Source organism: Chlamydotis macqueenii, chromosome 18 (genome assembly GCF_036417535.1).
Source record: "Chlamydotis macqueenii isolate bChlMac1 chromosome 18, bChlMac1.mat, whole genome shotgun sequence".
Lineage (NCBI taxonomy): Eukaryota > Metazoa > Chordata > Aves > Otidiformes > Otididae > Chlamydotis > Chlamydotis macqueenii.
Window position 1 is genome coordinate 9315420 of NC_141573.1, and position 27886 is coordinate 9343305.

Below are 27886 nucleotides of genomic sequence, written 5' to 3' on the forward strand. Positions count from 1 at the left end.
ATCCAGGTTTGAATGCCAGCTCTGCTCTGGGTGCTGGCTGGGCACATCGGGGCTGGGGGCCAGCGGGGGTCCCTGCAGCAGCGCAGGGACAGGGGGCTCAGCTCAGCCTGAGAAATCGAAATGTGAGATGTGATTCATCTCACCAAACTGCCGACAGCTCAATTCAGACACCTCTGTGGGAGCTTCTCACCTGCGGCTGCTCAGCTTGTGCCAAGGGGCGTCCAGGATGGTCACTTGTGTCCGGCCGGGACGTGCCTGTTCCTCTGTACCAAACGCAAGGTGACTAGCTCCAGTGCTAGTCATGGATGAGCCCAGCCATGGACTTATATTATAAGAGGCTTCTTCACAGAAAGACCACCAAATTAATTCATAATACACATTCAGGAAAGAAAACAGCACAGTGGTGGCCATCACAACCACCACAGCCGTGGCACTGAGAGCTTCCCTGAGCATCTGAAGCAGCAGACTTAGCAGGTGGTTTGAAAGTTAAGTCTCACCTAACATTTGCACATCTGTATGGTCACTGCTGCTCCGCCTGACAGGCTGCTGACCACAGAAACACCAGCACGCAGCAGAATGAAATGCCTGTGGTCAGAGGGAAAAGGTCTCCAGCTTAGAAAACAGCTTAAAAACATACTGCAACCAGAGGATGGAGCACTGTCCAAGATGGAGGCAAGGAAAAAACTATCCAGGAGAGGCAGGGATCTTTACCACCTTCCTGTAACAAGCAGCCTCTGCTCATCAATTTTGTGTCTGCTACTTTGCCCGCAACAGCCAACCCACCAAGGAAGCACCCAAGGTGTCACACAACAGCAAAAACCTGGAGATACGCAGCGCCATGCGTCCCAGCGCCATGCCGCCGGGCAATTACGGATCCAGACAGGGATTCTCCCTAAAACAGGGCAGGATGGGTTTTCCTATTGCTCAGCGTGATTTTCCCAGCCCTGCACCACAGGCCACGCTGATGCTTTGCTCTCAGGGAAAAGCGAACGCACCAGAGGGGTGAACGCTGTGAGCTGCGAGGTCATGTCGCACGGCAGGAGCGAGGCGAGGGCAAGAAAGCGAGCAACAGCCACGAACCTCCGTGCACAAACACTCCACGTCACAGCCAGCAGCGCTCGGCATCACGTAGCCCTGAGCAACGGCAGCAAAAAAAAAAAAAAAAAAAACACACCAAAAAAAAAAACCAAAAAAACCTCAACAACCCAAATACGACGCCCCATGCATAGAAAGCAGGACTGCCACGGTCACAGGAAGCAGGTTACCCGGGGTGCGGGTCCGCGCGGATGCCGCAGCTCTGCCGCGCAATAACACCTCTCTGCAGAGCCGCGGGAGGAGGACAGGCTTCCGGAGTGGCTGGGGGGAAATATTTTGAACCTCCAGTGAAGCAGGGCAACTGGGGGTTTGGGGCTGTAGATCCCACAGTAGCGGTGCTTTTCAGCGGTAATCACAAGTGGTTTATTGCCCCAGATCCCTCCGGTACAGCCGCGCTCTCCGGCACTAAGTACCCCGGCTCAGGGGATCAGGAGAGAAAGCCAACAGGAAGCTGAGAAATGCCTAAGACACGTCAGCTGCACACAAACCCCTCCATCCAAGCCCTTCGCGTTGCTGCCAATGGGAATTACTTAACGGGATTTCCCAAATTCCATCCCCAAGATTACCTGCATTAGCAGCCAGAGCTTAAGGCCAACGCTTATGTGATGAAGCTGCTGTGAGCTCCAAAAAAATAAAACCAAGAGGTGCTAACAAACACTTAGCTCTGAATTGCAACTGCTTTTTGCTTCAGAGACTCAGGAAAAAAAAAATATCAGAAGCAGGGTCCTAATACTGCCCACCTTTGCTGTCTTTTGCACTGGGATCTGCTATCGTTGAGCCCATAAAGTCTCAGACGTGTTTTACAGCATCAGGAGCAGGACTCGCATCGCTCGCCGGCAGCCACCTAGAAGCAAGCCCATCCGTGCTCCAGGCGCTGGGTACCAACCGGCAAGGATGCGGCTGTGCCACATCCCACCCGCAGTCAGCACACAGGGTGGCTTCAGGACCCGTCCCCACGATTCACGGAGATGCTGCTTTAGGGTCAAGGTTTCAGAAGGGCGTGCATTTAACGAAAGCAACAAATTAGATCACAGGAGGAGCAAAAACAGGGATGCAAGAAACTTAGCAAAAAAAATCCCCAAAATAATTGGAGGAATTGTTTTGAGGTAAGCAAATTCCTCAGTGAATTGGACAGGGTTTCAGCTAAAACGCGTCTGCTCGGAGATTGCACAAGGCAAGGAGCGGAGAAAGAGAGGAGGTCTCGAGGACTCAGAACGAAACCTTTCGACTCACTTTGAAAGAATGTTTGCACTCATCTGACTCTGATTCAAAAAGTAAAAATCAAGCCAGAAAAAAAAATGAAACTTCTCATTTCTGATCAAATGAGACATTTTCCTCCACACACCCGTGTTTAGGTTCACGTTGCAACGAGAAAGCACCCACCAAGTCAGCTCTCCTGGGGACCAGCATCAACACCAGTTTTCAATTACACTGGCTGGGAAAACTGGTACCCAGGTGGTTACGTGCCACCAAGGATGCTTCTGTGCTGCTTCACCCACCTCCAGCATCCCTCAGGGAGCTGTAACCCCAAGCACCGCTGCGCTCCTGTGCCTCCAGAGCTCCCCAGCCGTTGGCACTCAATTCTTCACCCCATGAAATGTTTCTGGCTTCCTCAGAGCTGGGGAAAGGCATTAACCCCAGATGGGCAGGCAAAACATCTTGTCCAGGTCAGAGCGGTGAACTTGGAGCATCCCAGCTGGAGGAAGACCATCCCACGCTCAGAGGAGGTGGTCAGCTCGCACCCTGACAATTTTTTTTTTTTTTTTATGAATGGAAAAGCTTTTCAATTATTTCCCAGCTGGTTTCCCTGCTGGGAAGAGCCGACCAGGAGAGCCGGGCTCCCCTGAGCCCCAACTTGCCAGATGGTTGAGAGCAGGAAGAGCTCAGCTCAGCGCCAGCGGCACCAGAGTATTGTTTATCTGCTGGTTCCTGTTTTTAGTTTTGTCTCCGTTTTCTTTCTTTGTTCTAAAATTGTGTTGCAATGGCGATACCTGGTCTGAATGACACGGGGATTGCTTTGAAGTAAGAACCAGCCCGATGCTTCGTGCGGCTGAATTTTCTTATCTAATAAAAGAACAGAGGCCCCAGCCCCAAAGCAAACCGTACCCAGATTAACCCACATACCCTTTGTTTTCAAGATGAATCGGAGCAGAGATTAACGCTGCTCAGGAGCCCCTGGTATGAAGGCACACCCCAGGCCTGTCCAATCCTTCCAAACCTGGGGCTGTTAGCAGCGATACGTTTCCTGGGATGAAGCAGGGCTGCCACCAGCTCTCCATACTGGAAGAGCGGTTCAAGTGATGATGGGATTTGTCACCAGCATCTATTTGGGAGTAAGGAGCCAAGTAGCAAACTGTCATGCAAGTGCATCCTCATTGCAAAAAGTGACTACAGGGGCATTGCTGAAGCTGATGCAGGGTCTGCTGCTGATGGGCACGAAATCCTCCTGCAGTCCCGCTTGCCAGGGTTTCCTCTGAGTCTCAGTTTTACAGTGAGGGTGGTGGAGCACTGGCCCAGGTAGCCCAGAGAGGTGGTGGATGCCCCATCGCTGGAAACATCCAAGGCCAGGTTGGACGGGGCTCTGAGCAACCTGATCTGGTTGGAGATGTCCCTGCTCCTTGCAGGGGGCTTGGACGAGATGGGCTTTAAAGGTCCCTTACAGCTCTAACCATTCTGTGATTCAAGTGCGAGGCGGATGCGACCCAGCTTTGTCAGGAGGATGCTGCTCTTGGTCACACCCCTCACGGGCCCATCACCATGGTCCTTCTCCTCTCACCAAGACAAAGGGACAAGCAGTGGTCAAAGAGGTGGCCCATGAGCAGCTTGAGGATTTGATGCTCTTTGGTTTTGGGTCCCAGCAGGCCAGAAAAAGCCCTTTATCCCCCAGAGACAGCAGCACCCCTGAAGGACACGGGGACACTGATGCAACAGGCTGGTCCTTGCTTCCCCTGCGTCCCAGTGGCAGTGCCGACACCCCTGCACAGGGCCAGCCACATCCCGCTTCCCAGGGCCCCGGAGAAGGGCTCGGAGCATTTGGGGCAGGCCCGGCGCAGGGCTGACGGTGACGGCACCCAGCGGCAGCTCTTGGCTACTGAAAGAGCAGGCCCTCGAGCCTCAAGCCACAAGCACAGATGGGAGCCAGTCACACTCCAGCTGCAGCTCACAAACACACGTCCTGCCACTTGCCAAGGAGAGGTCAGGCTATGACAATGCTATATTTTTAGCAAATCAGGACCGAGCCCCAAAAAAACATGATGGTCCAATAATAGTCCTCTCCACGCAATCCCTGCCTGGCTTTGAAGACCTTGACCTTGGTTTCAGGCCTGTGGGTCCCCCACTTCCATCCTGCACCCTCACAGTACGGATGCCAGCCTCAAAATTCTCTGCTCCCATCATTTTTTCCTCCATTCTCAACTCCATGCCCAGCAGTCCCCATAGTGCCACTCACCACAGCCTCAGCTCAGGGTGACAGCACCAGAGCCCTGCGAGGGGCACAGGTTTGGGTAGAGCCCCTCCAACGGGACACTGGGCACAACCCACTTTATCAGAGAGCTGCAGAAAGAGAAACAGCCCCAATGCTTGCATAGCTTTTGGTTTAAAAAATACACAGGCTGTGCTTGAGAAGCCACATGTCACAGCCCTAAGGCTGAAACATTTGGTTCCCAAAGCTTAGATTAGCACCAGCTCCTCCCAGGAGCCACGATCTTTGGGAACTATTCACCCTCCATTCTCTCAGCACCAGACTTGGACATTATTTAATGCCCTGATCCTCAAATCACCCCTCCAAGGAAGAAAAGCGCACCACCATCCATGCAGTGATGGGGAAAGGCAAAGTGGCTTTGCCCAGGTCACCGTGGCAGGGCCACACCAGCATCCCGACAGCACCTTAAACCCAGAGCATTTCACCCCCAGAGCTGCTATAAAATCCTGTCACCATATTGATTCTGTGCTCTTCTTGGCTTTTCCACCTTTTCTGTTTCATCTGCAACACCCACGACTCAGGTCACACCTGAATTGAGCTGGTCACTCGGGGACCATTTCTTGTTTCTACGAAGTGCCCAGATGGTCTTTTTTGAAAATATTTTTAAAAAATAAAATAAACAGCACAGGTTCAGCAAAGCGAGGCCACTCTGCTCTGCCAGCCCATGGCTTTGGGAGGCTCGGAGCAGATCCGTGCGCTCCCCACCCCAGCTCTCCAGGGCCGGGAGCACCCTATTCCCCTTCTCTCACTTCCAGGGAGATCTCAAGTCGTTTCTTCGCTTTCAGCTTCAGAATGTTAACTCAAAATAACTGTGAGGTTCTTTTGACAGAGTTCAAGCTCCTGTCTCACATTTGCCAGCTCCCGGCTCACCTCCGGGAGGGATCAAAAGACCCAGAGAACCCATCGGGTCACCTTCCTGGGAAGCCCACCTCCCTTTGGGAGTATGCTCCCCTCTCCAAATTAACTGGGGAGGTGTAAAGACCTGTCTAATTAGCTAGCCTGACCCTTCTGCCTTTAGCAGAAAGGCCAATTAGCAGGCAATTTCCCTCTGACAGCGGTGGGTCCTTGGCAGATAAACAGTTGCTGCTTCTCTGGGAGGGCAGCTCTCAAGTGGGTTAAGTGCGAATTGCGTTTGGTCACGGCTTTCTGACATTTTGCAGCTATTTCTGCTCTCCTCCCCCAGCTCTTTGCCTGCAAAGCTCCTTCCAGTAACTGCAGCAGCTCTCCGTCCCCACAACCATTTTCACAAGCACAAGCAGCGCTAGCCCCACATCACCATTGGGTTTTGCCCTTTGCATCAGCCGAGGCCCAACCCAGCCCAGTTTGAAAGGGGTTGGCGGGCAGTGTAACCAGGTTAGACAGGACCAGCAGCATCCATGGTGGGTTCTGCCCGCAGCCGACCTCTGATCCCAAGAGCTGCAGAGGATGCCAGGAGCCAAGGACGGAAGATCAAAGCCCTTTCCTCAAGGCAGCAATGTTGAGAGTCTGTCTGTTGAAGCTGGCACCAACCTTGGCTTTTAAAGCTTAAAGAACATCCTCCTCCCTTCAGAGCCTTTAAATAGCTGTCTCCCGTTGGACACGACACAGTAGAAGTTAACGCAGGCAAAGGGACACTGCGTCTTCTCCTGTACGTCCCCTTTGATAAGGAAAGCCTTGGCAATCTCGAGGAGTAGGAGACCAAAGCAGAGCCACCCCCTGTAGATCTGCAGGACTGGAGGAGGACAAGCCAGCAAGATACATCTGGCAGTCTTTTGCATCACCTCATCCAATCATGGGCAAGTCATTAATTTTAGTTTTAGATGTTTACACCAGCAAACGAAGTGCCCTGTACACCAGGAGCCTGAATGCTGCCCAGTTTAGCACTGCCACTCTTTCTCTGGAGAGACCTTCCTGCCCTTGTCCCCAGCACAGACCCTCACTTTGGTCTCTCCACATCCCGGTTGCCCATCTGCAAACATGATGACGGCACCAGCAGCACATCAGCATCGCGAGCGTCCACCGGCCCCTGCGCTGGGCTCCCCAGTAGCAACAGCTGACAAGACCCCCGACGCTTTCCTCCCTCCCAGACCGCTCAGACCTCGCGCCAAGAAAACCCAGTGCTGTCTGGCGGTTACACAGGGAACCGAAAGCCCACAATAGAAACCAAGAGCGCCAGTGCCATGGCATGGCGAGTGACCTCTCTGTGCCTCAGTTTCCTCCTCCAAAATCAGAGACAGGGGGTCCCGCCACAGCATGCTCCGTTAGCCACTGGCTGCGAAGCAGTGGAAGATACGGGTGAAAGCCTAATTTTCTTTCATGCTCTTATTTTTATTTCCCACTGTAGCCTTCACAATCCCACTTATAACCCTGGCAGGTAAGGCTGGCAGAGCAGGATACGTCAAAAAGCATATTTACAATACATAAAAACCTACTAATATTTCTCAGAGGTTATTTCTAACCCACAAGAACCACTTGCCTTACCCAAGATATCCTGCCACGGGCACCTCAAGAGCAAAGGAGAACCCAGATACCCATCCGCAAACGTTTCGAGCAGTGAGACGACGACACGCAGTAAGAACTGCTCAGGCAGCGGCAAATTGCAGAAATCAAGCTAGGCATGAGAAAAACATGTGTTCTCAACGGCAGCGCACGCGGGGGAGCCGTGGATGCGACCGCTGCTACCAGAACTGCCTTGGAGCTCTGGTTTTTTTAAACCCCAAATTCCTAAGAAACAAAATACAGAACTGCCTTGTCCAGCCTATTGCAACAGCAGCAGCAGCAAGCACTCAGCTCAGTAAATCTAATTAATGAGCCAGGAAAAGTGTCATTCGTTTGCTAACTACTTCACCCAGGGCTGCCAAATAGACAGATAAAGGATTTAACTGGGGCTTGTTCCAGCCAAAGGAGCTGGGAATCTGGCAGAGATGGCAGAAGATTAGAGAGGGCTGAAAAGAAAAAGAGAGGAGGGGGAAAAAAAAAAAAAAAATCAAAATAGATTAGCACTTTCAAAATGCAAGCATGTAAATCAGCTTACGTTTTATATAATGCCACCTTTGTGAGCGTCTGGCCACGGGTCTGGTTACGGCGGTGTGCGAGAAGCCTCAGCTGAGCCGCGTTGGATTTGGGCTCAGGAATCTCACGCCACCAACTCCCTCACAAAACCAGCAGTTTTGTTTTTACCAACTTTGTAAATTCTCACAGGAAGCCAATTAGGGGGAACCTGGGAGCGGAGGAAGATTCATAATTGCAATTAAGGCTTCAAAGTACTTATCCCAACTGTGGCTGTTAAAATTAGAGCTGGGGAAGGAAAAAAAAAAAAGGATTTGAAACATCGAGGTTTCAGATACCCCCCAGGCTGGAAGAGCTGCTCGCTCCAGTAACAGTGCATCACTGGGCAGGCAGGAGCTGACCCCCAAGGGGACCCCAGCAGGACCAGCTCCGGGTGCCACCTCCCCTGCCAGCGCCTTGGCCGGGGATGCTCGGAGCCTGGCACCTCCTGCCTTTGGTTTTGGAAAGAAAGTTCAGTCCTGTGTACATGCAACTTCTCCCCGCTGAAAATCTTGGTGTTGAACAAAGCTTTTGCTCTGTTTGATGTTCTCAACTCGCAGGACTGCTCCTAACCCACCGCAGTAGCTCTGGCGAGGACAGAACGGCTTTGCAGATGAGGCTGCCTGCTAGAGATCTGGGGTTAAATCTACTGCCAAAGCCATCCAGCATTGGTCACTTCGTGCTACAGATCATGATCCTTCACGGCCATCACAAATGAAGACATCCTTTTAGAAGTTCAGCAGTGATCTGGATACTCAGGAACAGTGTCTAAACAGTGCAAATAACTGCATTTGCATCCGTTTGCAACGCGCCACAGCAGCTCAGTGGTCCCACAGAAATACTGCTGTGGCCACATCGACAGCCAGGAAACCTGGCCCTGCAGATGCACCTACAGCACCACTCACATGGACCTCACTGTCACCACGCGATGGAGGTGGCTCTTCTGGTTTTGATTTGACTTTCAAAGACAAAAGCCCCAGTTCAAGCTGGGGAGATGCTCCCCATGCTGGAGTTTACCCTCTCAGACAGAAAGCTGCAGCCACTTGGCTTGAGATTCACAACCCAACCAAGCAAGTGACAGAAGCTGAACCGCAGCTTCTCATTTTAGCAACCCCGAGACAGGCAAAACCTGAAAATATGATATGCCCAAATCAAACACATCTTAACCCATTGCCTGGTTTTGGCCATTTCAGCATGGAGTGGAACAAAGTTCAGTCCTTCAGCAGCAGCTGATCTAGGTTGGGGTCTTTTGCAAGTTGGAAGATGTCAATGACACATACAATCACCAGCCAGACACTTCCAAACAGGGCTACAAACTTCTTACATCTGGAGCGTGGGGCTGTGTATATATATTCCATAATCTTATATCTAGTCCTCCTCTGACAGAAAAACTCAAGTAGGGGAAGCACAATTTACAGGAACAACAGATCTGCACTAGGACATCTTGCAGCCCAGCACTGTCAGTCATGGATGGCCCCCCTTCACATCCCTCATCAACAGAAACAGTTGGGCTATGGTCCCAAACATCCAGACTCCCTGCTCTGACATGCCCCAGTATGAAAAAGGGTTGAAAAGAGCCAAGAGAAGAAAAAGTAACTCACCCAAGGTGTCAGGGCAAGCCCCTGGTAGATCTGGGAACAGACTATGGAGGTCCTGCAGCAGCCGTAGCCCTGGACTCACCACCGCTCCGCTCCGCCTGTTCTCACTGCCAACGCTCACAGACACTTCCCTCGTGACCGCACCTCCTCTCTAGACAACGCTCCCAACAGCGGCTTCTCTTCCAGCCCCTCCCAACCTCACCCTCTCTCTAAACAGATGGAGAACACCACGCTCCAGCCGACAGCAGAGCCGGGGTAAAAGCCGGAAAGGCTGCTCTCCTCAGCGGGGACGCACACTCTTCCTTCCCCCAGACACACCAAAGCCCCTGGAGCCCCAGCAACGCTCACGCCCAGCACGATCTGGAGGAGGTATGAACTGGTAAGGCCGTACGTGGGACCCAAGAACCAGCAGAGGCAAAGTGACTTACCCTCAGTCATCTTCATCCACAGCATCGGCTTTTCCCCAACCTACCTTCCCTGCACAGCCTCGCACAGCCCATCAGCTGCCTTACGCCACCACTGAGTCGTTCGCAAGGATTTTTGCGGGTGAGGCTCAGGGTCTACTGCAGGATCTGCTGTGTGACCTTGGAAAGTCATTTGCGTATCGGGAAACATACTGGCTCGAGGTATTTTTGCATAAGCTACTTTCCCTGTGGTGTTTTTGCCCTACCGCTGAGCACGTAGGGCTCTGTAATCAAATGAGGTCAAAGAAAATTCCAGCCAAAACCCCAGCAGCCCCAGTCCCTCCCCAGCAGCAGCTGCTGTGAGCAGCCAACAGCATCCCAACAAGCACAGCCCGGGCTTGGACGGTGGCTCTCCCCGTCTCCGGCAGCGCAAGACAAACCATCACAGAAAGCAGGAATAATCCTGTGGGATTAAGCAACGTGCCACAAGCAGGGTTGACATCTAAGACAACACACGGGCAAGCAAGGGCAGAAGAACTGGAGAAGACAACTCTCTGGAGCGAAGACTGCAGAGCCTGCAGCCCACCCATCCTCTGCCTCTCGTTACACACCGAGTAGACTTCCCGTCTGAAGAGAAAGCCACAAAGCCACGCGGCTGAATCCATCCGCACAAAAACATACCCCTCCCCACCGGCTGGGGCCGAGGGCTGCGCCGCGGGTTCGCTCATCAAGATGGTTTCCAAGAGCAACCTGCACTTCTGCATTTTCGACAGAGATCTTCTTACTTCATCTTCCCGTGCGCTGGTGCCGAAAGGAGAAGTGTTCTGGAGCTGGGGGGAAGTTGTGCCACCATTTCCTATTCTGGACAATGATTTCACTCTCCTGCCACATCCGAGAGCCACACGTGGCACTCGCCACGCTGCGCAAATGAGCTGTGAGGCTGTTAACATGCAAAGGGCTCTGGTTTGGGCCAAGCAGTTCCAGGAAACTCAACAGTCGCGTTCGAGAAAATACAAAAATAAAGACCACACACAAATGATCCAGTCAGAAATAACCGTGCTGTCCCTCGGCGCGCGCAAGGCTGCAAGACACCAAAGCAGGGCACGCGGCTCAGCAACGGAAAGGCTGGGGAGGGAAGGACACGGGAAAGCAGCCGTCTGAGTCCAAGACCTTCTGTGCTCCCCTAAACGATGACACACGTGGCTAGGTTGGGCTCAAGCAATCCTGGGGCCCTCTCTTCTTGTTTAAAGAGGGTCAGTTCCCTCGGCCCCTGCCTACGGCCACACAGCATCGTCTTGTGGTGGGAGAGAAGCAGATCCAGAGCAGCCAAGAGACCTGCTTCTCCTGGCACGTTCATGGAGCTGGACTCTTCCCACCTTGAAGCTAAAGGAACAGCAATGTACTGACTGACCACTGACAAAGGAAAGACTCCTTCCACCATTTATCACCAGATTCTCCCCGCATTTGCTCAGCGTGGGCATGGAGGCCGGGACTTACACTCCTCCCAAGCAGCTCGGCTCCATCTTCCAGTCTGGATGGCAGATTCAAGCATCACTCCATACGTAGGCGGCTTTCCTTACAGCCGTAATAGCTTGGGTTTCTGCTGACACCCACGGAAGTGTCCCTGTTTTGAGGGCAAAATCTCCCACCTCCCTTCCGCAAGGGGGTTTGATAAACCCCATTAGCAGACACTTTCTACAGCAGAGCTAAAGAGTGGATCAGGTCTTAAGACTTATTGCTGTAGCCTTATCCCCAGGGAGGCACCTCTAGATATTTTTAGAGGTAATATCTGCTAGCACAGGAGTTACAGTGCATTAATTAGCAGAGAGACGCATACTGATAGTCACAAGGTCAAAACACAACATCCATAATTCACACCTCGTTGGGAGTTACTGAGAAAACAGAACATTCAAGAGCCATCACAAGATCTTTAAGGGCTGTGAGTACAGAGGCTACATCTCCCCAGAACAAACAGGGAAAATTTACTTTCTCAGATGGACCAAATCCTCATGGACAGCAAAATCCAATGGGGGCTCTACAGATATATTGAGTAATCCGCATTTTGGTATCAGTGGCCACTCATGCTCAACAGACTCATGCAAGTCTCAGAGCAGACTCAGCCTTTCAGATGATGGGAGTACCTTAAATCCAAGAGATGGAGCTGCCTTTTTTAATGGCTAGTTAAGAGAAAGTTTTAAGTTGATTGGTCATGCAGATGGGCAGATTTACTGTCCTTAGCCACCTAGATGGTTCCTCAAGAAGTTCATAATCTAACCCTACCCTAACCAGCCTCTCTTCCCCCAGAGCTTCCTCCACAGGGTAAAAGTTATTGGCAAGGAAGTGTCCGAGTAAGTCAGGCTGCAACAGGACTTCCCACACTTCCCAGTGCACGCACAGACAGCATCAGTAGCAATAACCAGCTGCAACCTCAGCGCAATGGCCGAAGAGAAGGTATCACTCAGGTTTCACCACCGCTGAGCAGGACAACCCTGCCAGATGAGTGGATTAAGCAGGATAACTCAGTTCCCCTCCAAAAAAAATCCCCAAAGCGCAGCTGCTCAGAGGGAGAGAGAACCACTGTGAGATGCAAGAACGAGAGCAAGTCAATACTCACCATCATCTAAAGAAAACTGTGCCATTACTGGCCTACAACACACTTGATCATGACAAGGATTCAGATGAAATTAAGCCATCCAGAGCTGGCTGAGGGCGAGGTCAGGTGCACTCCCTTAGGTTCAGAAGGGGCTTATTCACATGCATGACAACTATTCAGTTAGATTTTCTGCCAGAGCGGTTGACACCCTCTTCTCTGAACACCCTGGACAACCAGCAGCCCCGCTGGCATCCCCACAAAGGTTCTTACCTTCCCAAAGTGCACAGTGATGTGAAGAAAGCCTCTAACACCATGAATACCTTTGTGAACCTGCTGCACAGCTCACAATAGATCAAGGCAAAGAAGACCAGCCAAAATTCTTGCTATCTTGTTTCTTACAATAACATATTTAAGGTTGGTACCTTCAGGATTATCATCCAGAGAGAAAAATAATGATGGAGTTCAAAGCATGAAGCAAGATAATTGAGAAAATATATATATATATATCTGGCGACTTTGGAGAATCCACATCAGCTATTTGCTCTGCTGTAAAGCTCCACAGTGACACTGGGTCTATCCCAGGGGTAGGATTCATTGCCTCCAACTTTACCTATGCAAAAATGAGGTGAATCTCTAAGCAAATCCACATCTACAGACAAAGCGAGCATGTGGTATGGAGGTCAGCTTATGCCCATCCAACTTGAACCCCTCTTCAGAGGTTGCTCACAGACTGAGTTAAATTAGAGGTCTAAATTTTTAGGCAGGCATCCTTAAGCAAGACAACTCCCATTCTTGTTCTCCTAAGCCGCTTCCCACATGCAAAGCAGGAATAATCACACTTCCTTCCGTAGCCAGCAGTTGCACAACCAAGGGTTTCAAAGCCTGTCAAAAGCTCAGATAGCGCAATAATGGAAACATGGAAATTGCAATACAGCCACTTAGTTTAGCTTTCACTTCTTTCACCCTCAAATTTGATTCATAACAAGCAAGAGTAGTAGCCAACGTTTCTGCAAGTGACTTTGCTCCAGATCCCCAGGACTCCTCACCAGACCTCCAGCCAGGGGTAAGCTCTGAGGAAGAGTGCCTGAGGCTGGAACGAGCTCTCAACAAACCAACAGTCCAAGACAGCTTTACAAGTGCACCACTTTAAAGTCTCTGCTGTAAAAACAGAGAGTTTTATCCACCTTTGAAGATGGAGCGTGTGCTGTAAAACTGCATAAGGTCAATTTTATGGGGCTGTTTCACAGACGAACTGCATTAGGGTACTGGTAATCCAGAAAACACAGACAAACGAGAAAATAAATCATCACTATTTAGTTATTTGGAGCACATGAGGGCTAGTAACAGATAGTCATAGACACCAGCAGGCCAACACGTGTGGGACAAGGCAGCAGGTCTCATTGCCACACCAAAGCTGCACTAGCTCTTCAGCCACTGGCAAAATTCCCATCAGCCATGGCAAGACCAGTCATGGAGCCTCACCTGAGGTTATTGAAGAAATCAACTGAACTATGCCTATAACCAAGGACTTCTCATCTCTTCTGGAGGGAAGATGCAACCTTTTTCCCAGCCTGTTCAGGCTGATCAACACAAGCTGGATTTGAAGTGATGGCAGAGGAGTGAGGAAGGCTCTAACACCCAACTGCCCATGGGAAGATCGTCACTGAACGCTGCTTTTTGGGGCTGTCACGGGCTCTCCTCTGGAGTAATTTTTTTTTCCAGTCATTTTTTAATAAGAAAAATTTAGACAAGTAGGTGGGACTGCCCCTAAAATGTACAAAACTCAACCAAACCAAAATTTTAGTGATTTCAGAGTGAAACCGCTCTTATGTGATCATCCTGCTAATGAACTTCTCATCACAATATTACCAACTGGACTCCAGCTCCAGGAGTTTATTTACACTTGCTGAAGCAGGAAAGACAGTCTCCACCTAAGCCTGACCAGAGACACCGAGGTAAAGCAAACTACAAAACACAGTGCAAGAGCTGGGAGGAGACACACAGCACCTGGGGCTGAGTTTGCAGCCAGTTTCTACTTCCAGTCACACCAGGACAAGTCTGGAGCAACGCACTGGTTCTAGTTTTAGCAAGGAAGTCACAGCAGGTAGTTGAAACCTCAACGTGAACCTTGGAGGTGGTAGGGCTGAGGGCAGCGCCAGCAACTCCCAGTCAATACTTAGCTATTGGAGCGGATCGAGGTGATCACAGAAACACGGTGATGTGCATCTGGCATGATGCGTATGAACCACCAACCCCATCATTTGCAGGAGATACCATGGGATGAGCTTCACGGAGACCACGTGCGGCTTATGAGACTCTCAGCACTCACAGAAAACCCCTCTGGTCCTTCCAGAGCCTGTCCCTGTGCAGTAATAGCTGCAGTTGGATAAAGTAATAGAAACGGAGTTTCAGCAGTGGGTAATAAGAGCAATCTGGAAGCTGCAACCCAGTCAAGTTCAACGAGTGTTGGATTAAAGACAAGTACATGCTGGTTTTGCAGCATCACTACCACCTTCCCCATCAACAGTGCTGGCAGCAAGTAAAGGCGTGGGATGAAAACAAAGCAAACCCCTTTTCCAGTCCTGGGGTCTCACAGGAACTGGTGAGAGAGAACGAGATCAGCAGCAGCTCACCAGTTGTGGGTGCCAGGTTCAGCCTTTCGGGTACCCAATTTGCAGTGGGGCACAGCGCCCATCCTCCTTGCACTGGACACTGAGAAGACGAGCAGTAGATTTTAGGAAGCCAAGGGAGCTCCCAGAAACAGATGTTCAACAGTAGTTGAGCAGGTATTACACCACTTTGCATCGGCATTGCATCTCAACTGGCCTGAGCTCAAACCCATCATTCAAAGGTTTGTTGCTTCCATATTCAGGCCTGAATTTTAGACTAACTGCATTTCCTTGGGAAACAGAAGTAGCCTGTGATCCATCACAGAGTCACACAAGCGGAACACACTTGCAGACCATTATGGGACTTTCTGTAAGCGAGCGATTCCCTCGCTGCGAGGTGAGCAACGTGAATGGGGCGGCTACGTGGACACCATGACCAGCGTTAGATCCTAGCAGCAAGGCTTAGGGGAAACTGAAACCACAGCAGCGCAGTAGTGTCCAGCGCAGAATTGTCTGCAAACCTGAGACTTCCTCTTGGCTTATTTTTAAAAATGTTCTTTTTTACAATTACACTTTTCAGGACAGAATCTAGCGTATTCTTGACAAACAGATAGTGGGGGAATTCCACTCGTTACCCCTTTAAAGCCATGATGTATTTTGATGCCGAGAAATACAAATCTCTAAATTAGTCCCACCGAGCCACCACCGAGAAGAACAGTTGCGATGATACCTTCTCTCTTTCTCCAAAAAGACGTTTCTCTGTATGTAACCCCAGTGACTCACTGCAGGTCCTTTCAACTGGAGATGCTCTTACCATTGGCAAGACACTGCCTTCATCTCCATCTCTATCTCCAAACACGGGCTGCACCCTTCATCTCTATATTCCGTTATTTTTAGCTCCTGGAACGCAACGCTCTTGAACTATTCAAGTATCAGGCTCTGGGAAATGAAAGGCATAGGGAGGAACGTGCTCCCCTGATGTTGTCAAAATAAGGTCTATTACTTTTTGCAATGGTTTCTGAAGGAAACTGCAAAAGTCCCATTCCTGGAGATGCTGAAGGACAAGCTTCAAATTGAAGGACAGGGAGGAAATATGCCCTGCTCTGGTGAGGGTGGGAAACGCGACAAACTCCATCACAGAGAGGCTGCTCTAAAGAGGAGGAGACCTCTCTGCGTCCATGTCCTTGAAGGCAGAACAAGCAGCAGCAGACTGAAATCGAATGACCGAAGGAGAGTGGTACGTGCCCCACGGCCGGGGAGGACTCACAGCAGCCCTTCCAGTCCCGACAGCCATTCCAGTCTGCACTCCTCCAGTCTGCACTCCTCCGTCCCCACTGCCTTTTCAAGCCTCCTGCCTCCAGGCAGATGAGCACCTACAGAGGTCTGTGGGAATTTCTTGGATTTCACCATTGTAAAGTACGTTTTGACACTGATCAGTAACTTCCTAAAAAAAAAAAAACAAAAAACCAAACCAAAACAACTAAAAAAAAAAAAAATTCCAGCGCTGCCTGGCATCCTCTCAGCCAGCCTGCAATGGGTGCGGAGAGCTGACCCAGCACATCAGCAACCCTGACCACCCCATGGGCTGTGAATTTGGCAAAACTCAGCCAGGGTAAGAAAAGCCTCCATTTTTCTCCTCAAAAACCCAGCAGAAATTACACATATCTGATGTGAGTAAGAAAAGGCCAGTTATACATACTCACTTTTCAGAGAGGAAAGGTACTTGTTCCTGGCACCAATTACGAAAACCTCTCGCCACATGATGCAAGAGTTAATTTTAGCTCATCTCAGTCTTTATCACAAGAGCCAAGGTTAAAGTTTCACCCAACATCACAGTCAATTACAAACCCAGTGTCAAGTTATGCCCCAAGAAGATTTAGGCTGGAGATAGCGATGGTGCTCGGCACAGCCCGGCTGGGTGCTGGGTGCTGTCAGCAGGATGTAATGGAAACTCCGGGGCTGCTCTTCAGGGAAGGTGGAAGTTCAGTAGAGAAGTAGCTGTGTGTCACAGGAGAGGACCAGGGAAAAAAATAAAAAATTCACCAAATGCATAATTTAGAGGGGGGGGGGGGAAAAAAACCAACCAAAAAACCAACCAAAATAGGTGTTTCCCAAAATAAAAGCAGCAGCCCAAGCTGGCCCTGCCAAGAAGGAAGTGAAGGACACGACAGTGTCAAATGCTTCCTCCCAACGCTCCCTGGGGTGGCTGTTCAACACGGTGGGACAGACCAAAAGGAGACATCCCAGTTGGAAGGGGCTTATGGCCACTCTCACAGGGCAAAGGGGACAAGACTCAGGTATTTCCACGCTCAGCAGGAGACACCCTTCTAAAAGCACGGAAGACACTTGGGGTTGAGGCCCATGCCCAGACGTCGCAGGCGCTACGCTCCCTCCCAAGCGGAAGACTTCACGGAGGCTGATGATGCTGGGCTCCCTCTCACACCGAAGACTTCACTTGAGGCTGAAGATGATACTCTGAAGTCTTCAGCTTGGGAGGGAGCCCCACACCTATGGGCACAGACCTCAACCCTAGCTGTCCCACGTGCCTTCTGCAGCAGTTGCGGTGGACATGGACATGGCCTTTGGCCACGACCCTTGGGGAAAATCCATTTTTACTGTGCGAAGTTGCATGTGGGTATCCCTGTCGTATTTAGGATAGCATCAAACACTAAAGAAAACAGCGATACCATGATATCATGAAAAATTCTCATCAGCTCTTCTTTGTTCCACTGACCCAGCACCGTCCTGTGCCTCCCCAAACTCTTCCCAAGCCTTCTTGCCCCGCAAAAATCGTGTCATGTTGCTCCCTACTCCCTACACTGGCTCACAGGGCAGGGTGCTGGGTTTTGGAGGGAGGGTTGGTTCAGTTTTGTTGTTTGGTTTTGGTTTTTTTCTATTGCAAAATCATCTATTAGCCCTCATAGGGCCAGGGACCATCCCCATCCTCCAACCGACCAAAGTGGCACGGAGCACCCCCAAACAAGGGTCCCTCCCAGCGGGGACCCCAGCCTCTGCCCCACGCTGCCTTCCCCCCGCGGCTTCCTGGCGATGAAGGACGTCGAGAGCTGATGCTAATTCCTTCAGCGTATTCGGAAAAACAAGTTTACACGCGAGATTTCAATTGGCTCCGTCTCCGCTTAACTACTCCAGCTGCGAAACAAAGTAAGCGAGAGACAAAGCACTACAAACAAGCAGCGTGACCATTTCTGAGGGCTTTTTGTGAGCTTTAACGCCAAACCCACTAAATAGATTAACTTACAGCATAAACAAGCAAGTAAATCTCTCCCCCAAGGCCCCGTGGATCCAAAGGAAGCTTTAGAAGTTGCTTCCTGCCATTGTGGAGGCCCTGCTGGGAACCCAGGAGCCTTTTCAGTCCCTGGCTTGGTTGCCCAAAACCTTCAATTCACTTCCAGCACTGCTGGCTGCAGCATCACAAAAGACAGATGATGGCAAGGACGTTTTTGACTGCTCCCCATCGCTCTCAGGCCAAGGGCAAGTGGGACCATGATTCACAGGCGCTTCCAAAGCTCCCTGAAGAGCGCGAGTCCCACTTTGGCCAGAGGAGTCAGTACAACCACAGCACCATCGTCATCATCGATGAGAAGAAAGGAAGTCTCCAATCGAGGAGACAGCCCAAGGAGAGCTGGGCATCCACCCAAGAGTGGGACAACCAGCAGTGGCCAACCCCACCAGGACGTTCAGCCCCCAAGCATCTTCAAGGAGCCCACAGCACTGAAATGTCACAGCAGCATCCACACTCGCCATTTGAGAGGGGAATGACAAGCCCAGGGCACAAAACCTTTCCAAACCCTCTGTTCACCTCTGGGAAGAAGCAGGCTCAAGCTGTGCTGGAGGCCACCGCTACATCCCAGACGTGCCAAACCCTGCAGAAGTGAAGAAGGGCAGGCTGCACAAAGTGAAGATGCTGGGTCTGGAGAGCTCAGCGCCATCTCGTCACAAGGAGCGAGGTCCAAACCCCTGGGCAATCCCTGGCTGAGAGTGGGACGCTGAGCTGGGCCATCCCAAAAAGCCATGGAGAAGACAAGCTGAAAGATATTCTCTTCACGCAGGGGCCCTATCCACCACTCTCCGTCCCTTCTCCCTGGCAGTGACTACATTTGAGGGTGACATGACACAGCAAGGGACACTGAGGGCACCCCATCCCTGAAGTGCCTCCAGCCACGCTGGCACAGCCCCAAGCCCCAGCAAATCCCCAAATCCCTCCCTGTCACAGATCACAGGAGCAAGGGGTGCAAGAGCTCACGCAGCAAGTGCAGCCTGAACCCCTTGAAGCCCCCAGATCCTCCCATGAGGGCCAGGAGCATCACAGCACGCAGGGCTGGTCCCCTGGCTCAGCTCTTCACTGGGAGCCAAGCTGGGAACTGGCACGGCTGCAAGCGTCCGGTTTCCGCGGACTCAAAGGCGGAACGCTTCACCCTAAAGCATCACGCTCACGGTGGTGGCCTGGTTGGAGGCCACGGGGAGCAGGCGGGATGCCATTCAATACCTGCCAGCTTGCCATCTCTTCTAAACCCAGCACCGCAATCCGGCCGCTCGGGACCCACCGCAAAAGAGATGCCCAGGCTCTGGGTGCACTCCGTACCAGCAAAAGCAGATTCAGACCCGCGCAGCCGTGCCTTCACACCATCCGAGTTCCCTGAAGGATGAGACACCCACAGGCATTCAGACCAGATCAACCCGGGAACAATTTGCGTTTAACGAGCCGTCCTTTGGGGGCTTGCTGGCAGAGGCCGCACGCAGCGCGCGTACCGATTGGCAAGGTTTGTCAACACGGAGGCACCGAGAACGCAGGAACGTTTGTGAGGTTTCACTTGTACGGATTGCCAGAAACAAGGAGAAAAGGGAAACGCCACCTGAAAGGATGAGAGCTTGTTCGCAGAGAAGCCTCTGGGCTGAGGGTTTAAATAGACACAGAGCCACGGGGGAAGCAGCTGAAAGGGGAAGCGTTTCATCCTGATTCGAGACAGCAAAGAATGGGCCTTTGTGGAAGGGATGCAAAACACTTTTGCAAGCTCAAGACAACACCGTCTTTCCCAAAGCCTGCACACAGCAGCCGCACGGCCATTCCCGCAGCGCTGCACCGCCACAGGCGTTAACCCCGTGTTGCAAATGCCTTGTTGTTACAGCACAAAACCCTCCAACACAGGCTAAAAAAAGATTACAAATTCCCTACAGCTGCAGCCGCTAAGGACAGTCACAAGATCGGGCCGAAGCCGAGCCCTTCCTGCTCGCGTGGAGCAGTGTCGGGCGGCCGCAAGCGGCGTGCGCAGGGGGACGATGCTCCAGCATCCGTTCCCAGTGCCCTTGTCACATGAGCTGCTTGTGCCAGGGTCTCCGCACTTCTGCTTAAGCAAAAATAAGGACAAGCGGCAATTTAGGAGCACCCGAGCTGCTCTCACCCCAAGCACTGCGGGAATTTTGGGTGATGTTTGAGGGAAAGCCAAGCCCCAAGCCCCATCTCTCTGACAAACACGGCCGGTCCCTCTGCGGCGCTGAGAGTCATTAATAATTGTCACAGCACCGCAGGAGCACGTCACCCAGCCAGGTAGCGTTTTCCTATTCCCCTTTTAACTCAGCAAGAGGGTCACGCTCACATCTGGCGGCTAAAAAACATCCGCAGCCCTTTTCACTGCCCGGCACAGCTGGCGAGGGAGCGCTGGAACCCGCTCTTCCCCGGGCACGTGCCAGAGGGTTCGCCGGCCCCGTTCCGGGAACGGCACCGCGCAGGTGGGAGCGCTGAACCCACACAGCTGCCCCAGCACCACCCGGCCCGCAGGGCTTTTTCTTACCAGTAGGAGACTGGAACCCGGGTGAACTCTCAGAGGTGGCAGGTTACGGTTAAATACAGCAATCGCGCTGGCAAGGAGAGGACATCTGAGACGAAAACAGCCGAGCCTCGGATGCGAAACCCCGCCACGGCGTTCCCAAACAAACCGCGCTTCCCCTAGCATCGCGCTGCCTCGGTGCTCGATGGAGCCAGCTCTCATCCAGCCACGCACCTGCGAACCCGGCCGAGCATCTCCCGCTGCGCCACGCCGGCAAGGGAGCGGATCATCCGACCGCAAGCCGAAGTTGCTTTTTTTTATTTTTAATTTTTTTTTTTTAATTTTCTTTTGCAGTGACAGAGCTTGAAATCAGAGATTAACAAGTCTGAAGGAGCTCACGCCTGGCCACTCATGTATTCCAGATGCACATGCTATAATCACAGCTTGCCAAACAGGATACGAGGCGTAAGAAAATAAAGCATTTTATCTTCAAGCTTTTCCAAGAGGGTATTAGAAACAATGGGGAGGAAATACAAAATTAACACTAGAGAAGAGCAATTGGCAGTGCCCCTCGCGAGCCTGTTCTTCATTACAAGGCTGCCTATTCAGTAGCTTTCATTAGGAAAATCGCATCGCAGAGCCGTTCCCAACAGTGTCCCTATTTCCTAATTAAGCTTCGCCAAAGAGCCGCGTCTTTTAGTTACCGCACGGCATACAATCACAACAATTACCATTTCATCACACCCTGCCTGATGAAAACCCGGCAATTAAAGCACCCGAGGAGTCACGCAGGGGCGTCATCTGGGAGACAAGTTCTCACGTCGTGCTAATTGGCGGCTAAAGACGAGATCAGAAAAATGGGAACGTCGGTTTTCGGTCTCCGCGCTGGGAAAAGGTGCTCGGGAGCTGCAGCCACTCCCCAGGCTCCCACCCCACGAGGCCGGTGAAGCGGGTTCGGGGACAGCGGCGAGCACCAGCAAAAGGTCCTGGCCACCCCACCGGGCAGCACCACAGGGTGATGCTCACCGTATCCTCCCGCACATCGCACCCACACCACCAGCCACGCTTTTGGGAAGGTGAATGACCCCAACCCAACGCAATGCAGCAGCGCATTGGGTGGTTTGCAGAGGTCACCTGGAGACCCCTCCAAACACAGCTTTGGATGGGTGGAACCCTCAGAGAAAGGGCTGGCAGTGAACTGGTGGCAAAAATGTCCCCACACCACCTCCAGACATGACAGATGAGGCAAAAATGGGGAGTCCTGCAATACTGGGGCTCTTTGGGAAGCAGAAGGGGAGTCTTGTATAGAGGAGGGAAAGAGCATGAGCTGCAGCTCTGGAGCCTGGATTGCACCCACAGGTCACATTTTCCTCCAGTGCAGTCAGGAGTGGCATTTCCAGCCCAAAATACCTCCCTGGCTGAGCACAGCTGCAAAGCGCGGAGCTGCAGCAAGGGAGGACATACCGGGCTGCAGTGTGATGCTGGGGGGAACCTCATCCCCTCTCCCCATCCTCTCACCTACTGCCCAGCACTGATGGGAGCAGAGTTTGGACACAGCAGGAGCCTCCCATCCCTCAAAACCAACCTCAGGGCACTCACCTGAGCGCCTCTCCCCCAAACTCACGCACAATTTTCCACTTGCAAAATAATAATGCAAAAACGGGCAGCCCCGTCATGCCAGGAACAGCTCAGCAGCCACCCAAAAAAAAAGAGAAGTCGAAACTACCCCAGGTGAGCTGCAGCATGGCAAGGCCACAGCGGTCCCCGTGCCACCCAGCGGGTGTCACAGCCCGGTCCCCGCCGCGGCCGGAGCACCGCACCGACGGCAAAGCTGCTGCCGCGTTCGGCATCCCTTGGCCCCGAGGGTGCCGCAGCACGGGGAGCGTGCCCCGCCAGAGTGGCATACGGTGCCTCTCCCAGTGCTTTGTCCGGATTCAATTCTTCTTTCTCAGTGCAAAATTCACATCTTAATTTTCACGCTGGGCGCAAGTTTTGGTTTGCGTTTCTCCAAGTTGGGGCCCCCAGTCTCCGCGGGGGAGGAGGGAGCGGCCAGCTGCACCATCCTGCAGCACCAGAGATGGGTGAGGAAATGCTGCTGGCGAGGAGCCCCTACCCCAAATCAGTGCACACTGGCACTACAGCTTCTCCCTCTGGACAAGCACCTCCAAGGCTTTTCATCCCCTTTCCTCTCGCCCCAACCAGGCTGCAGAGCTGCAGAAAGCGGTGGCTGCACGACGCCAGGGAAGGGAGACCAGTGAGCTCCTCCAGCTTCAATTTAACAGGACAACGCCACGAAGCCGGAGCCAGCCTCGGACCAAACACACCCCTGGCTCGCGATGCCGCAGAGCAGGGTCTGTGCCACCTCCAAATCTGCAGTGCGTCACCCAGCCCAGCTCCAAAGGACGCATCCAGCCATCGCCCGAGCCCTCCAACCTCACGCAGTCACTGTCACCGAGGGATGCAACCACCGCAACCACCGCTGCTAGGCTCTCGCTCTTTATCTTCTCATCTTTCTAGGTTTAAGCTCTAATCTGAGCCACACCCCGAGCTCCAAAACACTTTGCAATCATGTTTCAAAAACAATTTGCAACTCCATCCAAGTTTTTGCTCCGAACAAGAAAAAAAAAAAAAAAAAAAAAAACACAGACCCCTCCAACACACGAAAATGAAAGCATTGACAACCTGCACATCCCCGGAGTTTGCAGGCTCTGCATCAAACCAAGAGTTAGAAAATTAATCTAAATGGAAAACCTAAATAAATCGCAGCTGTTTGGCATCAGCCCCTTCAACAGCAGGGTGAGCAGCACCAGCCTGCAGCTGCCTCAGCTCCTGCTCGCTGCATGGAGAGCAGCGGCAGCACCGAAAACAAGCAATTAGCAAAGTTAACGGGTGCTGGGGTGACAGCGGTAAGGTTTTAATAAACATGAAAACAAAGATCTGAGATCTCTTTTCTCCCGCTTTCGTTAGTGATTTGAATCAGCCTAGCCTTTTCCTCCCTGAGAGCTGACACAGTCCAAAGCAGCTAAACATCCTTTCGGGGAGGGTGTTGCAGAATTAAACATAGCAGGAGACCAGGCTGGGTCCAGGGACCCTCCGGCCAGCGTTGGCCACTCAACGGGAGCCACCGGTGACGCGGTAAGGCCACAGAAGTACCTGATGGAAGATGCTCCTTGGCAAGCACAGTTACCAGCACAGGCCAGGGGACATCTCGGGGCTGGCACGTGTCCGGGCTGCGATGCCGGAGGGATGGCACGCTGCTGGGCTTGTCGCGTCCCAAGCCACATCCTGTTGCCAAAGCTGAACCCTCCCAAGGGGTCACACCTCTGTCCCCATGGGCTGCAGGGACCCGGCAAGGGTGACGGGAGCAACAGGCGACCCGTGGACCTAGGCTACCTCCAGCCCGGCAAAGAGAGCTCCTGCGGCAGCACCACGGGTGACTCACGTCACTGCCACCCCCACCAGTGACCCTGCCAAAACTCCAGGCGGGTACTGGAGAGCCCCCGGGATTTCCCAGGGACCCAGGCAGTGTGGGGTGGTCCCCCGGGGCCGGGCAGGGCCCCCACACCTGGGCCCCGAGCAGCAGCTCCGTGGGGCGGCGCGGAGGAAAACAAGCATGCGGTCCAGAAATGAGTCACGGCAGTGGGGCCCGGCCCCACTCGCGGGGTGACACCCGCTCCACCCGGCCAGGCTGCGAGGGGACCCAGAGGGGTGCAGGGTGACCCCTTCCAAGGAGAACCCTCCCAACCCGGGGCTGGTGTCAACCTCACCGGTGGGTTTAAGTGGGACACCCCTCCCCGTTACTCAGACACTCTGTTTATAAGTAGCCCTCCCCAAAAAATTACACAGCCCGCTCGGGGCACACCGGTACACAGTGCCCTCCCACCGCACGGCCCACTGGAGCACGGGTCCGTCGGTTACACGGACACCCCGGTTATAAGAAACCCCCTGCCCGCCCCCTCCACGGGCACACGTCTACAGACCTTCCACCCCCGCTTCATAGGGCCACCCCGGAGCCCCCCGCTTGCACCGGACACAGCGGGTACACGAAACCCCCCCGCCCCGGTTACACGGGACCCCCGCGCGGTCTCCCACCTGGGGGACGGCTGCCGCCGAGACCCCCTGCCCATCCTCGCCGCGCCTCGCCGGGCTCCAGGCCGGGCTGAGCTCCGCTCCGCTCCCCGGCGGCACCGGGGCGGGGCTACCGGTGGGACCCGCCCCACACGTGGGCACGGACCAGCCCCTCTGCCCCGCCACCTGCCCTCCCTCCGCCCACCCACCCATACGTCCCCCCCGCCGCTTCCCCTCCCACCCGTGCACCCTCCGTCCACCCCTTCCTCCTGCCATTCTCCCACAAAATCACAGAAGGGTTTGGGTGGGAAGCGGGGGGGGGGGAGACACCATTAAAGCCCGTCCAGTCCAGCCCCCCTGCAAGGAGCAGGGACATCTCCAACCAGATCAGGTTGCTCAGAGTCCCGGCCAACCTGGCCTGGAATGTTTCCAGGGATGGGGATTCACCCCTCCCTCCACTCCTCCATCCTTCTATCCATCCATCCCACCACCCCACTGTTCATCCATCTACCCCTCCCTCCATCAACGTCTCCCTCTTTCCCTCCGTCCATGCATCTTCCCACCACTCCATCCTCCTCTCTGTTCATCCACCTGCCCACACCTCCAGCCATCCATCTCCCTGCTCCCCCATCCCTCTCCCCCTCCTTCCACACCCCCACCCTATGCATTACGTGAGCTTGTTTCCCTTCCCTCCCTACGCACCCCATCTCTGCTGGAAGAGCCCTCAGCACTTCCCCAACACAAAGCCACTCACAGCCTGGGCTAGGTGACACCAGGTTGGGGACATGCTCCTGATTTCTGCTCTGGTGGCATCTCAGAGTGCTCTTTTCCTGCCGCCTTCAAGGTCATCCCTGAGAAAGGGCCTGTGTCACCTCGATCGCTGGCAACACTGGCCCCCAACACCGTCCCGCTGGCCTGTCCGCCGCACAGGGCTTGCGGCCAGATCCAGCCCAGCTGATATCGCAGGCAGGGGCAAGAATCTGGCTCTGGGTTCCTTTGCGGGTTTCGGTTTTTCAGAAGAGAGTGACCACTGCTACTGATGCTCCGAGACTCGAAAGCTGCTCGGAGGCCAAAATAGATGTGGGTTTCACAGTGAGATTCCAGCGAATTTTAAAAAAAAACAAACCCAATCAGAGCCAAAACCCCCTTTAATCAGTCACCCATCGAGACAACCACCCGTTGTGCAAACCGCATGGGACACCGGTGCTCAGAGCCTCCCGCTCCGACTGCGGTGCCGAGGCATCGCCCTGCGCCGGGTGAAACCTCCGCGGAGGGGGGATGTGGGCTCAACCTTTGCCAGTTGGGCAGCTGCCAGCAATTCGGAAGAAATCCTCCAGCAGCAAAAATAGACGGACGGGGAAAGTCTTGTGTCTACGTCACGGTGCCACCTGCCCCCGGGGCACTAGAAAAAAAAGCCAAATATTCAGGTGGAGCAGGCTTTGTGCCACAGCCTCCTCTCAGCTTGGCTCTTCACGCAAGCTTTAAAGGCTGCGTTCAGTTTTTGGGATGCCAACCTTGTCTTTCCCATCCCTTCTGCTCCATTTCCACCTCCTGGTTTCAGACTCAGCTTTTCAGGTGTATCCCTGAAGGAGATGAACTGGGAGATGTCAGAAGGCCAGACTTCTCTGGGTGTTGGAGCTGCAGCGTGTCCCCTCCCATCCCCTGCCCTCCCCACCTGACGTCCTGTGAGATGCTTGTTTTGCTCCTCAGGGTACGCTGCAGCCTGAGGAAGTTACCAAAAATGGTGGCTCAGGGGGCTCGTGCCAGCGGAAGGAAGCGGAGGAGCGCAGGGAGGTGCTGAGCTGTGCCCCAGCCACCGCCAAGCTGGCAGGGACAAGAGTGACAAACAACAGCGTGGTGGCCACCGGGCTGGAGCAGCCACCCTGGGGTCAGGGCTCCAGAGCAGAGGCACCTCTGAGGGCTGCCGATGCCAGCGTGCTTTGGGAGCTCCTGGGAGCAGGGCGTTACGCTGCTTCTCATCACTCAGTTTTTCTCATTTGATCCTGGAGACATCGGTGCCACGCTCCGGGATGACAGCAGGGCAGCGGGAAGGGATCTCAGGTGGCTTTTAGGGGCCTCAGGGAGAGCAGGGGAGGCAGCCCGAGTCACTCCCGCCCATGCGGTGGGGTTGCACTCAAGGCGGGCACGATAACACCGGCAGTGATGCCGAAACGAAGCAGGCTCCAGCCAGCCCAGGGCTGTGGAGCACGCCGGCGGCCTGCTGGGTGCATCTCATCCGCGCAGCTCTGCAGCTCAGTTCCTTTCCCTCGAGCTGCCCGGCCAGGGAGGAAGAAGCTGAGGCTGCGCTCTGACAACACACTTTGGGGTCTCGGGACCAGAGTAAACACTCCAGCGGCACGTGATGTGAAACAGTGACCTGAGGTAAACTCTCTCTGCCAGGGAAAACGTGGGGCCAGCCTGCTCCGATGGACACACTTCATGTTGGAGACACACGAGCTGTCAGCACCACTCTGCCTTTGTGCTCACCCGGTCATGTTTGTCCTGCAGCTGATGTGGCGAGATAAAAACACCCAAATACCAAACTGCAAGTTCCAGCTAACTCAGCAGAAAAGCTCATAGCCATGCAAATTCAGAGGGCAGAGATCTGGCCGCATCGCTGCTTCCAGATGCCCGGGGGACACCACCTCTTCTCCGAAGGATGCTCAACAGCCAGTACGGGGCTAGAGAGAAAGGACTGACACATAAACGTAATTTTTCCACAAGCAACTCCAAAGCAACTCATAGAAACACTTGGCTGGGAGAAGGGCAAAATAATTGCCACACAAAGCCCCTTTGGTGGTAGAAAGTGATTTCCATAGAGAACATTTCTAAGCAAATCAGGTTTGTGCTGTATGCAAAGGGACGGGGGTGCGCGAGTGCCAGCGGGCTGTAAACATTTCCCGCGAGAGCAGTCATTCTGCTTCAGTCAAATCCTTTTTCATTTCCAGGAATGTGAACTCACAAACCCAAATCTCCTTTGCTCAGCTTCTACTTTGGTTCCTCATCCTCCAAATCAGCACTAAGGTACCTCTTCCATGGCTGCTGAAGAGGGGACTTAACCCAAACTTGCAGAGGTGCTCAGAAATTCATCAGGTTCATGTTCCCGTTCCTCTCTCCTCAGCACACTTCTAAAATCTGTATTTGTACCACACACATACACACTTCCCTGGATCAACAACAACTTGCTGAGTCAGGCTGAGCAAAGTGGAATATCTCCAAATTTCT

At 53.2% G+C, this 27886-nt stretch overlaps 1 protein-coding gene across 3 annotated transcripts in view; it reads right to left on the reverse strand.

Moving 5' to 3' along the window:
- Positions 1-24725, reverse strand: part of PIK3R5 (phosphoinositide-3-kinase regulatory subunit 5) — a 59128-nt gene extending 34403 nt beyond the window's left edge. For 2 of the 3 annotated variants that reach the window (XM_086762488.1, XM_086762485.1), the window contains exon 1: positions 24686-24725. The gene's annotated coding sequence lies outside the window, so the exon portion shown is untranslated. Of the gene's footprint in view, positions 1-20617; positions 20708-24685 lie in introns of those variants that run through there. The other variant, XM_086762487.1, reaches the window with a different exon arrangement.
- Between the last annotated feature and the right edge of the window lie 3161 nt (positions 24726-27886).